Raw genomic sequence first — 15769 nt, forward strand, 5'->3', positions numbered from 1 at the left:
ATAAAAATAATTCACTAACTGTAATACTTCAACTAAACTTGTAAGCCTCTGTATCGGACACTGATCTTATTTAAACTATTATCAAAAATGATTTATGAAAGCGAAAGTAATCACTTTCATAATTATATGTACATAAAAAATAATTTGGTTTATAATATGTTCATAGTTTTAGATAATTGCAAGCAGTAATTTAACGTTGTATCATGATCAAAATATAATGAATAGATAAGCCTACATAATTTAAATGTATTTTAATAATTAAGTGCTCCGTTCGCAATTTTTCTACAACATATAATCTTTGCTTTATTTATTACAACCTTACGGTATTCTAGACTATTGAGTGAGATGAATTGCTACAAACACACAGCTATATATTTTCTAAAGTAAAATATTCGTCATGAATTATGCTAACTATTTGGTTACATATTCTTTTTCAAAATATGTTTTTTTATTCACAATAGACTGTAAATGTCCCACAGCTCGGCTAAGACCAAGTTTCCTTTGGGGAGAAGGATTGTACCTTACTCCAACACGATGCTTCACTCCGGGCTCGAAGACCCAAATAAGACAGAATTTTATTTAAATTAGACACATGCAGGTTTCCTCACGTTGTTCAACAATGAACAAAAGATGTTACTATCCGCAATCATAGGTTTAGATGCACGTGTTCTAACCATTTCATAGCCGTGGGTCACCTTTTCTCGGTTTCCAAGTGAATATTGTTATAGTTAAATTTCAGGCTTTTCAAAAACTACAATATTTACTGACACTCAAAAATTTATCGACGGAAGCAACTAAAATATTTTCACAGACTGATAGATAGAAGATATGGTAGATACGGTATAAAACTTTACTGTTATCCTGTCTACTGAAAGATACATAAAATAAATAAATAACATCACTACATTGTATTTACGAATAACAGTATATTTAATTACTTAATACCTGTTTATAATTTATTACGTAATAACTTTTACGAAGATAGTATGATCGGGTCAAGACTACTTTATAAGTATATATTGACATAATCAATTAAACGATCGTTTAAGACAAGTTAAAAACTATGCTATTAAAGAACATACATCCCTTTACAAACTTTACATATTTCACTACTAATAATGTCTATATAAAAATAAATCTAAGAAATCGTTTTCAATTCAATCTATTTATATTCTGTATAACTGCTTTTATCTGGTTATTGATACGATGAAGCCAAAATATTGATATGTTTTTACAAGTTAAATAGAAAGATAGATAGATAATGTAACTATACCTTAAATTAAAAACATTAAACTTAAAACATAAATATAACATAACAATATCACATTATATTTTAAACACAGACGTTTGTTTTTGAATTAAAAATCACACCTGTGTACAGTGCTTTTTATTCTTAACTAGCTTTACCCGCCCGCTTCGCTGGGCATTACATTAATGGTACATTAACAGCCTGTAAATTTCCCACTGCTGAGCCTATATGACCTTTCTTAGAGTTTAAGTTGGCTTCACACCAAATTTCATCAAATTTAGTTCAGCGGTTTGGTCATGAAAGAGCGACAAACAGACAGACAGACAGACACACGTTCACATTTATAATATTAGTATATATAGTAAGTATCATGTTTAATATATTAATTTCAACTTGGATATTTGTCGCGTGAGTCGAGATGGCCCAGTTGTTAACGCGTGCATCTTAACCGATGATTGCGGGTTCAAACCCAGGCACCGCTGTTTCATGTGCTTAATTTGTCTTTATAATTCATCTCGTGCTTAGCGGTGAAGGAAAACATCGTGAGGAAAACCTGCATGTGACAAATTTAATAGAAATTCTGCCATGTGCCACATGTGTATTCCACCAACCTGCTCTGGAACAGCGTGGTGAAATATGTTCCAAACCTTCTCCTCAAAGGGAGAGGGGGCCTTTAGCCCAGCAGTGGGAATTTACTGGCTGTTGTTGTTGTTGTTGTTGTTGTATTTGTCGCGTAATACCGATGTACAGAATATAATTAATGATTCTGTATAGTGTAAATTATTAATGTGGATTGTGTGCCGATGCGTGTCAAAACAGGTAATAAGAGAATAATTAAAACACGCGTGTAATACACGTAGTGTTACGTGCTAGTTTATTTTGAAATTACAATTTTATACAACTGTTGAATGCGAATATTATATAATATAAGACCATTAATGCTAGAATATTTTTTTCAATAGTTTAACTTCGGTGATATGGCAAAGTGGTTAGAACGAGTGCATCTTAACCGATGATTGTGGGTTCAAACTCAGCCAAGCACAACTACATACTACATACATGTCCTGAATTTGTGTTTATAATTCATCTCGTGCTCGGCGGTGAAGGGAAAATATCGTGAGGAAACCTTCATGTGTCTAATTTCATCGTAATTCTGTCATGTGTGTGTATTACCCACATTGAATCAGCTTGGTGGAATATGTTCCAAACCTTCTCCTCAAAGGAGAGGAGGCCATAGCCCAACGGTGTGATTTTTTAGGCTGTTAATGTATCAAAAGTTGTGAACAGCGTGTATTTTTTAAAAGTCGTGTGTCAGAAATTTATTTTGAAGTCATGAACGCGAACGCGATTGGTGAACGGTACACTGAAATACAATAACCGGTAATGTGATACAGTTCAATGCATAAGTTAAAATCCATATTCTAGACCCTTAAAAGGCATACCCAATGTAATACAGAGAAAAGCAATTTATTATAAATATATATACATAATATTACAAATATAATTATATTTACGTATCAGATACCTTATCGATTATTTACTTGAACGGTCGACCTCGACTGATAAATTTATTAATAACCTTTATCTGTCAGATGTAAAAAGCGGAGTGTTTGATTGAACGCTGAATAAAACTGATTTGTAAGACCTATTTACAGAACTTATTGTGTTAAGGTCCTTTTATAATCAGCCAGTGCATAAAGTAAACAGTTGTATTACAGACCATAACTGTAACGCCTTTGCAGATACAAAAGAAAAAAAAGAATTGTGCTTGTATATAATAGACGTAAATTTGTTCGTGGCACGAATTTTAAAAATGACACGGTTTTCAAGATTTCTAATAAATAAGATTTATTTTTTGAATTGAAACGTTATATGAATATTATACTTTTGTTGATATTCGCTTTTATTTTAATTGTATTTTTTTATACGGCCACTCTTAACCTTTGATCGAAACTGGTTTGACAATTTATCAATGACATGTGGAAACAAAATGGCGGATAAAATTAAATCTAAAGTTAAATTTGATGAAAGAGTTTTTTTATAGATATGTTCATTTATCAAAATTAATTCAACTTAAATGTTTTCTAAATTGTGAACAAAAAGATAAATTAACAATAACTGAATATAATAAAACAATGATACTTCTAATTTTTTCTCAGTGTTTACAATGAAAAAACTTAACCACAGATGCAAATTAACAACTTTGACCCAAACATTTCCAAGTAACGTCAACATTTTTTGCATTGCTTAAAAACTTAGCTAGCTTTCATGGTAGTCTGATAAAATTTGACAGTTTACGGAGTGTCACAAAAAATATAGAAACTGTTATGTAGAAAACGATATTTTTTTTCTGTAATTTAAACATGTGGGTTGTGGAACGTTGGTTTTCGAAAAAAAAATATTGGATTTCGTTCAGTCGCTTAGCGTTATCTCCAGATAACATATTATAATCTGTATGACGTCAAACTTACGAATATCCTGCTTCGCGAGGTTATATGAACTCACCATTTATTCCTCGAAATATTTCAAAATATGTGCATCTTTAAAAAAATATACGTAATACTTTTTCACATAAATATAACTGAATCATGTATTTACATAAGATTGTTATGGTGACATTTTTTGAACTTTATTTTAGTAATCTTTCAAGGTTTCATTTTAATAAAACGTCTTTGACAAAACTTTAAATTAGGAACTATCGGTGATCTTGTTCCGAGAAGCCCTTTTCGTTTGGCATTACAAAATAATAACAATAATAAATAAGTACTATTATTTAAAATTATTTTATAATTTACTCCTCTTTTTTAAATCACTTAAACAAACTTTAATTTTAGCGTTAGGCAATCTTTTTTTTTGTAGAAATTGTTGCTTTTTAGTTTGATGATTTTATTTTAAGAAAAAAAAAAGAAAGAACATCGTCAAGCAATTCATCGTAACAGATAATAATTGGTCGTCGTTTGATGTGATGCAGTTTAATTAAAGCCAATTGCTTTATCCCTTTTCGAACTGCCTTCGACATTTCATTGAACCTAAATGTTAGCGTCTGTGTGCGCCTATATTTATTGTATTGTAGAATTTAAAAGGTAATACTAATAAAGAAATCAAGTTGTTTACGACATTAAAAAATAAACAAGCAATGTCATATTATGAATGTTAAGTGGTCAGATTTGGAAATAGATATTGGTAATGAGCACAAATCACATAATTCACCAACATTGCAAGGGATGATATACCCTTCATGTATATACTTGCATTAGCTCATTACACCCCACCCCTGCGTTTTACAAATGCGTTATACTAATATAAACATTCCAATTTTTCTTCGATGTAGACGCAGTTTTATAAAAAAAAAAAAACACTAATAATGTTATCATGTCTTTTTCATCTCTTTTAATATCTATCCTGTCTATTTTTAAATACCCTTTGTTTGACTTGATCTACAGAATACGCCCTCAGGGTGTACGTGATTCAGAACTGGAATTATTTCAATGGCAGTAGGGCGAACGGCATTGACACAAAAAAAGCATTATACCTAATTATAAAAAAATAATAAATTTACTTATTACGCAATAGACTTAAAGCAATGCTGATACGATATAACCTTATCTTTAAACATATGCTAACAAAATCAATGACTTTCAAGTCGCTTTAAAGCGCTTACTATCAACGATAACGGTTTGTATATTTTTCATGATAACGTGTAAAAAGGTCTTTAGCGTCTCAAATTGATATGCGATTTTTTTCAACAATTATATTATACATAAATACATTACAAACAATTATTGCACGAAGTTAACGAATGTTAGTCACATTCATACATTATTGTGAACTTTAGAATTGAACTGTGAACCTATTGATTCATTAGAAATATCATTCAGCGGTACATTTTAGCATATCGCTGTCAATTCGTAAACAAAGTACATATAAAGCGGATTTAATGTTAATTGTGTAACAAGTTGAGTATAAAAATCTTTTGTTATGCTCTTGCCTTTCTCTCATTGGCCTAATCACCATTTATTCCTAGTAGCTTTACAAAGTATATGCTTCTACAACAGGATCCCAGAAAGCGTTCAAAATGCTTCTGTTGCCAAATTTAAAAAAAATGTTAAGGAACGCTTGTGTGCAAAAGGTTACTATACAAATAGCGAGTTTATGTTTGATAGCATACTTTGGGAATGACACGATCGCCTCCTGGCTATTTCTAATCATATACTACTATATCTAATCTGTATCTTATTAATTTGACAAAAAAAAAAATAACAAAAAAAAAGACCCGCTGAGTTTCTTTCGCCGGTTCTTCTCAGGTCAGGGTGTTCCTTTTTCCGAACCGGTGGTAGTGTTTATTTGACAATCAATAAGTTAGTGTAATACTTCTATATTGAATAAAGGAATTTGAGTTTGAGTTTAAAGACGCACAGGATTCCTCAGTTGACTTACCAGCCATCTAATTAAAACAGTGGGGAGGAAATGTCCCTGTGATTACAGACCCGTGGCCATTACAATATCTGTTGAGAAGTTTGCTAGGCAGGACATCCTCATCATCACACACCCTTTAACTACGTCCCTTACAGCGATCTCATAACATATATAAGAGTTGCGTTGGATAAAAAGTATATATTGGCAAATAATGACGTCAAATCTAATCATGATAATTGATTATTTATTGAATGCATTAATTCGACGAAAATGTTTTGATTACGTAACGATGATATAATAAACAATTTAATTAAATTACAAACATATGAGTTAACGTGCGTTTATTGGATATGTATGACAAATAGAAACTTGTATTACGCAGTTATACGTGAATGCAAATATTTTTAAATCACATTCGTCTATAACAACAAATAGCACCAGTTTTGTCTGTATATTATTAGTTGTTCTACGAGACTGCTCAACCCTCTTGAGTCATTGCTCGATCTTGTATGCATCTATAAATTTATCTCAAAAAATAGACGAACGCAGTTTTTTTGAAACATAATAAATAGAAACATTGGATCTTGAGATAAATTTCGCATTCAAAGACATATGTTCTACAGTATAATAAGATTTTAGAATTTCAGGTTTTATTTATGTAAGAATAATTTGCAATCTGATTAAAGTTTACAATCTAATATAATATCCAAAATATCCAAAGTAGCTATTACAAACGAATACGTTCTTGATTTTCATATACGAAGTGTGTCCAATTCCCAGACCACATTTGTCAAATTTCACGACGATCCGTTTATTTAAAATAAGAAAAATGATACAATTTTAAAATGGTACATGAATAAATTCGAGTGTCTTACTCACCATACAATATTAACTCCAACAATCAAGACATCCCACGTATTGCACTTCTGTAACAAGAAATATAATATAAGTCGACGAATGTACAAAAATATCAATGAAATAAAAAAAAATATTCAAGGAATCGTATGATCAGCCTTAACCGTTAAAATGTCTTGCAGCTGCACACATCCCGTAATGTTGGACACAATAAAAAGTACGCCTAAATGATCGTTTTGAAGGTATACGAATTTTAAATAACAATTATTAGACCCGAGCAGATGTTACGAAGGTATTATTAAAGCAGGTAAAGCTGATATATAATTTATAGCATCTTGTCATTTGGAATGTATCCACTACTTTCAACTATTAGCTTATAGCTCCAAGCCCGAGGTGTGCGAATCTTTCATCTTGCATTTACCTTACCTAGTTTGATTGTCAAAAAATTAATATAAGTACTACGAGTGTTTTTAATTTTAGAATAAGTATTCTGGCAAATGTACAATCTGATGATAAGTACTGAATATTAATCATTCCGTACGTATAAATGCGGTACCGATTCGAAAAGAGATGTTATGTCTCTTGTTACTCTTCGCTTCGTGTAGCAGGGTAAGGCAGCGTGCACCTAACCACTGCTCAGTGGGATTGGATCTGATCGGACTATATAGGAACAGAGAGCGTTAAAATTGGTTATGATGATATCATCATCATCACTATAATATTATATTACTTATATACTATAAGGTTAATAAGCAGGTTGATTACAATAGTTTCGTGTATGTTATAATTGAACTGAGATGCATAAAATTTTACATTACCTACATTACACATTAGTTTATTGGTTTATAATGTAAAACAAACTCATTCATTATTCAAATAATTTAAATCTGGTGATGCCTAAGGAATTTCAGAATGTTCCATAATATTCCTTAAGTGCTCACAGTGTATAGGTACTTAATGATTTTATCATGAATACTTACAATTCATGAAGTAATCTAGAAATATCGCAGAACATTGAAAGATAAACTACAGTCGTGATCATTTCGGCCTCATTATTGGATCATAGGTTATCGGAGAGATTGCGGAATTCTGCTACATATGTGAAACCGACGCGGTAAGCCACGGACTAAATGACCGTCAGATAAACAATACATTAAATAATGTTTTTTTGTTGGCCAGTCATTTGAACAAAAAGGTTTTATGCAAAAAAAAATGAATAATTACTTTATCGTAATAGAACACTGTCATGGTTTTCAAACATTTACTATTGCGAAAATAAACACCATTACTCGACTCCGGCTTAGGTTACCGGTTTTTTGAGTGTGGCGTAAATTTGAGCGAGCTAGTATGACGTACTTATTATTCACAGATAACACAAGGTTAGTGGAATTTGTAATGACAAATTCTAACTGATTGAATAACGTATGGCATATTAATCATTTACAATACGTTTGTGATATGTTATCAACTTACAATTTTTAATTTTTTATTCCTGAATAAATTCTAAAATGCTTCTAGTATGATTTTTTATCGTTGTTATAATAATCGGCGGTCAATTCGTTTCCCGATAGCGAACATGCCTTCATCAGCGATATTCGCTTGTTTCGTTGGTTACTGGTTTATAAGTGAATGAATTGAATGAAATAAGTCATGATTAACTAGTCGATAAGTATTACTCTACCATTTGGTTTTCATATTATTTTAAACGATTGATAATAATCGTTGATTTTGTAATTTATTTTTAAATAACTATCGTGTTTCGAATTTTCCATCTTTGTATTATATAATGGCATTTCTACAAATACTTAAGTAGTGGAAACTTTGTTTATAGTTCGAAATTCGAAATATGTAAATAGATAAAAAAATCCATAAAAAAGAAAATTGCGAATATTTTCATATTATGGCTATTTTTTACTCTTTCACTCCAACCGACCAAATTAGTTAGCGCGTATTGCACAATGTAAAATGTCAAAAAATCATAGGTGTTTGATACGATTTAGCCAATACAGTTCATAATTATAAAGCTTACGTGAGTTCCAAATACCTACGTAAATATTCAGACTGTGCGCGTAAAAAGGAAGATCAGTGTTTTAAATTATAATACCGATGTCACACCGTCACTTGTTTTTAAAGACGCTGACTTCACTCTCGCGGCCTTATTATGCGACAACACTTTATTTAAACTATGAGTTTATTGTATTAACTGATACAAACGAACTAAGATTATATATCTGTGTCATTTTCTTGTTTGAAACCAGTAAACATCCCACGACGGTACTACATATTCTCTTTTTTATTAAATTAAGGTTTGGAACTTTTCCATCATCCTCCAATGTGAGTTGATAGACATGTATAAGATTCGAGACCTGAATTATAAACACAAATTAAACAAATGAAAAATCATTTGTACTTTTTTATTTTTATTTCATTTGGGTGGTTCGTTTTTGGCCAAAGGATCGGAATTGCGATTCAACGGGGAAATGCTGCTAGCATTCTTGCCACCATTCCACGCGGTCAAGATTTGTACAGTAACTTGTTTTAGTTCATATTTGTATATATTTAAGCATTTAATGTTATTAATTATTATATTAATAAAGAGATTATTTGTGCTTGGGTTCCACATAAGTAATGATTCACATGTTCTAGCCACGTGGCCATCTCATTAACGTTTTCTAATTAGTAATAACTTCTAGGTACAATTGATTTGTTACAAAGTTTAACGCTATTTGACCCACGAAGATAGTCTTAATGGACTAATCATCTAAATTACAGTCAGAACTAATTGTTAGCTTTTCAAGTCTACAACAGTCAGAAGTCTATCAACATAATGTACCAACAATTGCCGGTACCTTATGATAGAATATACTACCCGAAGCGATGTTAGCCCCGATTCCCGTAATATCAAATGAAGATGTACTTTACTATTTATTTTTGAAACTCTTAAAAAATTGTTCCCTTGGCAATCTAGTTGAAAAAACATCTTAGTTTAACATCGCAAACTCAAATCGGGGCAGACTTGAACCCGCAGTCTTCTATTAAAGCTGTACAGACCATTAAACGGGCTTAACAGTGTAAACGCTCATAAGAATGACTTCATATATTGTCTTCGTAAGCTAAATTAATACAGATATGAAATTTTCAAAAAGTTTTCCTTTTCAATGAGAGATAACGTCAAAAAGATTACTCCTTAGCTACACAGATGCTCATTGTTAAATTTCCAATCAATCCTATATTATCTACGATCTCGCGATGAGTATTTTTCTCGTAGTATAAATCCTAGTATAGACTACTTCTATTGTTATTTCTACATTTATTTGCTGATGTTGTGAATAAAGTATAATCAAATCATGAAAGTATTTGTAACATCTGACTGCGCGGTAGTTAAAGTAACGGTCAACATAAACCGCTGCGAATACCGTACGATAAAACCAAAAATGGCTCGAAACTACACCGGTCTTTTATTGCCAATTTCGGACTTATTAGATTAACTTTTATATAAATTAAATGCCTTATTTAATAATGTACAGTTTGCTTAGCAGGCGTGTTGTCAAAACAGTGATCTCCATTTCTTTCATATGTCATAGAATTGTTTGACATTTCTTTCCCAAAATAATAAGGACTTAAGGAGCCGAACAATATTAATATAATAACAATTTACACTAATTGGTGTATAAATTGTTCGTATATATCAACCGTTCGATATATTTTATACGGATAATAAGGATGATATCGCTTGATAAATTTTGGTCGGAGTTTAAAAAGAGTTGCATCTGCCGCGGTTACAGCTGCCAGGTACATTAAAAAAAAAGATATGATAATATTAATATAATAACAATTCACACTAATTGGTGTATAAATTGTTCGTATATATCATCCGTTCGATATATTTTATACGGATAATAAGGATGATATCGTTTGATAAATTTTGGTAGAAGTTTAAAAAGAGTTGCATCTGCCGCGGTTACAGCTGTCAGGTTCAATAAAAAAAAGATATGATCTCCTTTATAACTCACAATTATATGTATGATAATATATGATTTTATTTGAATTATGCGAACGCTACTTAATATAGGTATACAATAAATAAGTTTTGTTTTTTATCAATAGGTCGGCTAAATGTGCCATCTCATGGTACACGGTCAAGGTCACGGTCGTCACAGCCCGTAATCATTGCCACAGCCTTAGCACTATGAGAAATATTCATCATTTCTTACATCACCAATGTGCCACTAACCATACCGTTATATTGGCTCCTTCATCCTTAAAAAGGAACACAACTATTCTAACTAATCCTGTTTGAGGGGAGAATATATCGTGCTTCCTATCCTATATGGATGAAATAAACACAGTTAATTTTTTTTCAAAAAAAACCCCAAAAATAACTTCTTTCATCACATATCTGTATGTCATCGAGCTCTTGTTCTTATCTTAAATATGAAATCAAAACCGCACTCTCATAACCATAGTAAGTATAGATAATAATCAAGCTCGCCTTGACTAAAGTCATGTAACCTAAAAAGCAATGATGATTCACAGACGAACTTTACTATATGCAAATGAGGTCTTCAAAGAATCCAAAGCAACGTAAAACATTGCAAATTCAAATTGGAATTATTAAAACAACAAAAAAAAGTTACAGAGAAAGGAGGTTTTAATCGATTTTACACATGTCATGATATAAAAATACAATTATATTTGTTTGACGATTACTAATAATATTTATGTAACTCATATGTTTGGATGATTCACATAATCACGCCTAAAGACTGGAAAGATTCAAATGATTGTATTTATTCTGAGTGGCAATAGGTCATTTAATACTCATTTGCTCAATGACTAATTTTAAGATAATCGAATAGGGCTTCTATCAAACTAATTAATTTATAAAGATAACTGTCCTGGGTTATTCCTACCCATGTATATACAATTCTAATTTCAATTTAATTCAAATAATTTTAACCAAACCACAAACTATAACGGCAACTATTTCTAAACAAAAAACGAATAATTTTTGTCACGTTGTCAAGTAAAATAGAAAAATTAAAGGCGTCTTGGAAAACCCAGTTGGGACGAAGTTGTATCGTGTTTCGTTTTTCTATTTACTTGTAAATAATATACACAATAAAATAACTGTTTAATTCTTATTAAAATACAGTTTGAATTAATATAATTACAAAAAATTTATAAGAATATATCGAATATAAAGCAAAGAGGCAAATCGGAAGAAAGAGGAAATGGGACTCATAACTCGTTTTCCTCAAGCAGCCTCAAAGAACTTCGTGCCAAAAAAAGGCTGAGGATTACTAATTGACATGAGATGATCCGAGAGTCGAGTTTGCCAACCATTGTACGCAAGTGAAAGTCTAGTCACAGACGTGGGTGTAAAAGTAAATGGTTGGTGCAGAACAGATCATACGACTATCATTTTCATCTTGCATGAATTATTTCACAGACACATATATTATTTATACAAACGAGCTATTACAAACACTGTAGAATCGTCACTGTACAAAGTGTTTTATACTAGTTGTCGCTGGCGGCTTCACCCGCGTTGTCATGTATCAGCAAAAAAGTAGCCGAAGTCATTTGTCGATGTTAAGTTTGCTTCCTACCGAATTTCATCACATGAGGTTCATTAGTTTGGCCGTGAAGAAACGACAGACAGAGTTATTTTCACATATATAATATTAATATAGATTAAGCATACATACCGAAGAATAACCTAGAAAGTTATAATTAAATATTTTCAGATAATTAAAATAGTGTACCTATTCAATTCAATACAATTGAATTATTTTTTTATACTGTAGGGAAATCATGAAAAGTTAACGCCACGCTTTTAATAGTATCCATTATTAACGAGTTCTCTATCGAGTTACAACGCCATTCGTAATATTTTATAATAATACATTTCAATTTATTAATTATAAAAGATAAAACTATTTGTGTAACATGTGTATCGATTACTATATTAACAAAATTGGCTTAACGAAATTAACTACTTAGATTAAAGTCAAGGTCAAAAACACTTATACGATAAGTGCTGGTAATAACATTAAAACTATATATATTTATATAAAAACAGTATCGTAAATAAAACCTGATTACCGTATTAGGGAAGATTTATTACATTTAAAACAACACAACGTTTACGACCTTTTAAAGTTTACATATGACGTTGACAAATAAAGTATCATAACGAATTGCAGTTTACGGAAAGTAAATTTACTTAATAAAAATTAAAACTCGAATTAATTCTTCAAATATAGCAATACAACAAACAGCCTGTAATTTTCCCGCTGTTGGGCTAAGGCCTCCTCTTCCCTTTGAGGAGAAGATTTTGGAACATATTCTACCACGCTGTTCCAATGCGGGTTGCTGGAATACACATGTGGCAGAATTTCAATGAAATTGGACACATGCAGGTTTCCTCACGATGTTCTCCTTCACCGCCGAGCACGAGATGAGTTGTAAACACAAATTAAGCACATGAATATTGAGTGCTGCTGGCCTGGGTTTGAACCCGCAATCAACGGTTAAGATTCACGTTTTCTAACCACTGGGCCATCTCGGTTCTTAGGAAAAGCAATATGTAGGAAAAATGCAATACTAAGCTGCGTCATAGTCGAGTAATAAATAATCAATGTTATGCAAATAAGTCGTCCGATTCCAAAGACGTAATAAAATATTACAACACCTCGTTCCGGGAGATTCGAATCTTGCAAATAAGAAACATTTGCGGTCGTTGGTACGCATTAGTGCGTAAATTGCATGCGAGAAGTAATCTCATATAGCGATTATTCATTAGAAATATATGTAACTAACTTTAAGATATCGTGGGAATCAACAAAACACATGTGACTAATTATAAAAAAGGTTAATGTTTTTAAATAGACGATGTACTCCTTTCGCGAATGTTAATTTTTAGAACAACCTTAGTTCATATCTCGTACTCCAAAAGTTATCTGATAACTATAGATTCAGATCCAATAAAACAGTGCCGTTTAAAGAGCAGACGAATCTACATGATGATAGGTAAAACATTTTCTTTAAATCTAACTGTCAAAACATTAAAGACATTGGTCCTGTGTTTAAACCTTTGTTGTTTTTCCCTATCGTATCATAAGAGAGAAGAACTGTAATTCTGCTATCACTATTGAGAATAGTTGTGAGCCTTGCCGAAATCAAGAAGACAAGACCCCGACACAATTAGTAAACTCGTATTATTAAACAAAAATTAACGACGATTGGCGAAGAGATTTAGCGACGATTTACAAGAATTGGTCACGTCGTTAAACTAATGTTATTCAATAATTAATTACCGTTCTAATCATTAGCTCCGTGAACATATTTATAGCACTATAATATAAATGTTTGCAACCGAATGAAAGTTCTTACAAACTGATAAATATGTTTGCGACAACAAGGTCAGGAGGAACTCTGTGTTGACACATCGGACAGATTACATAGTTAATATTGCTTCTATGAATTTCCGTTATCACTTGGGAAATATATATTAATATGTGAATATTGAAAAATTTTGATATTTATTATTAAAGGGGAACGAAACCGTTATCAGTAGATATGTGCCATTGAGGGTAAAAAAAAGGTCGAATGGGAATATATCAGCCACAAATCATCACTAAAATATTTGAGATTTGACACCACAAAGGAAAACTGAACTAAAGCTTGTGTATTTTAAATAGTTCTAGTCTAAAAATATTCAACGAATATTGTTTAAATCGAGTAGCGTGCAAGAGACACCTTTCAAACGCTCGTGGGTGTGATTGATTCATCGTATTCGTAACGAACGCCCTCTACCAACTGACATCGGTGACAATACACATCTCATATAGTTCAGTTTCCTTGAAAAACGTGATACGCTGACGAAAGGTGTACTGTGTGAATTAACCATGTAAAAATGTGATATCATTTATGCAAATAGGCGTGGCACTGATGACTATCCTGTGTTGCGTAACAATATTTAAATAGCGAATCGGAGCAACGTGTAAAATATACAACCAGTATCAGTTTAAATTGAATTAAAATATTTGCACGATATATTCTCAGTATCTGAGCAAAAAGTTAATAGCCATTAAAATTCCTTATGATGTAACGGGGATTATCTCTAATTAGCTTGAAACGCGCAAACCGAAAAGATTTTTGACTAAAACGCTGACAAAAAAAGGTCGTTAGGCCGCATCGGACGGAAGAGAGTACAAAGGGCCCTCGGTGTCGGAGGTCTTGTAAATAAAATGTAAAGGAAACGATTTTCAACCGACTTCCAAAAGGAGGAGGTTATCAATTCGTCTGTATTTTTTTTTTTTTTTTGTAGACGATTTAGAATCGGGCGTCAGCAAGACGGGTTCAGGTAGGAATTCCTAGCGGTTAGTTCACGTTACTTCCATTCGATATTATCTCGGTATTCGTGGTTACATTTAAGTGCAAACGTTGCTATCTCGAGTCGTCTGTTTGCACAAATAAGGACGACCTTACAGCCGGCATACGTGACTGTTATTGTATAAAACATTACCTTTGTAAAACGACATTCTATCTCTATATTCTGTTTAATATTATTGAGAAAACATAAATCTTTAGAGAAGTATATAATGACAAAAGACAAATCTAAATAAATCAACGCAAATTTTAAGTACAATACTATTTATATGATGTTTTATTTGAACTTTTGTCTCTTAGTAATTATAAAAATCTTACTAACACTCCAAGATATTTAGTCCATTTATATTACTGTGCTGATACATGAGATGCAGGAATAAATCATATTATGTATTTAGGAATTAAAATGGGTTTCTAAAGGTAATATAATATTATGTCTTTTTTTTTCAAAATTAACCTAAGCTTGCCTATTGAGTCGTTACATAAAGTCCTTTGCAGATCGCTAGATCTGCAAAGGACTTTATTATACTTTATTATATATTATAACGATCTTCGATTATTCTCATTGAAAATTTATATTATTTAACAGGAAAAAATAAAAACAAATTAATCTTCTCAAGTTTTACGAATTCAAATATAAATGTATGTCGTTACGGAGAATTAGATACAATACGATATGCAAAAAGTCATTGACACTAATTTGTATCTAGTCAAGTTTCTTTGAAATATTCGCTTAAAAGATTAAAGGAATTCGGTCTTAAAACGAGTCTGATTATATTCAAACAAACCGTTAGGAACGACTAAATTCAAGTTTTTTTTAATCTATAGTAATTAATAAAATATAAACACTCA

The 15769-nt window shown here is 31.6% G+C and overlaps 1 protein-coding gene across 1 annotated transcript in view; it reads right to left on the reverse strand.

Annotated features, from left to right (window-relative positions):
- LOC124532477 (protein windpipe) overlaps positions 1-15769 on the reverse strand; it is a 48385-nt gene that overhangs the window by 17219 nt on the left and 15397 nt on the right. The window contains exon 2 of the mRNA XM_047107387.1: positions 6545-6591. The gene's annotated coding sequence lies outside the window, so the exon portion shown is untranslated. The remainder of the gene's footprint in view (positions 1-6544; positions 6592-15769) is intronic.

Source organism: Vanessa cardui, chromosome 1, assembly GCF_905220365.1.
Source record: "Vanessa cardui chromosome 1, ilVanCard2.1, whole genome shotgun sequence".
Classification (NCBI taxonomy): Eukaryota; Metazoa; Arthropoda; class Insecta; order Lepidoptera; family Nymphalidae; genus Vanessa; species Vanessa cardui.